This window comes from Dendrobium catenatum, unplaced genomic scaffold, assembly GCF_001605985.2.
Source record: "Dendrobium catenatum unplaced genomic scaffold, ASM160598v2 fragScaff_scaffold_744, whole genome shotgun sequence".
Classification (NCBI taxonomy): domain Eukaryota; kingdom Viridiplantae; phylum Streptophyta; class Magnoliopsida; order Asparagales; family Orchidaceae; genus Dendrobium; species Dendrobium catenatum.
In genome coordinates, this window is record NW_021319206.1 from 410257 (window position 1) to 410690 (window position 434).

Consider the following 434-nt stretch of genomic DNA (forward strand, 5'->3'; position numbering starts at 1 on the left):
ATTATTTATAAATAGTTAATAATCAAATAATTAAACATAAAATTGAAATCTACCATAAAAAGTAAAACTTATTTTCTAAAAATAATTTTAAATTAAAATTTAATTTTCTAAAATTTAGATGTATTGTGTGTCAAAAAAGTGATTGATGAAAAAATAAGTGTTGAAGTTTAACAATAAGCTAATAAATATTTTAAATAGTTACTATTTAAAAAAAATTCTTAAATAAAAATAAATTAAAATACTAAGCTTCTAAAATTTAAATAATATAAAAATAAAGTTATTTAAATTTAATTTGATTACAAGGAATTAAATACTTAAATATAAATGATTAAGAAAAATACATTAATTATTAATAAATATTATTAATTAATAATATAAATAATTCAAATAAAAGAAAGAAGTTTCTGAAATTTTAATATTATTTATAAAATAAA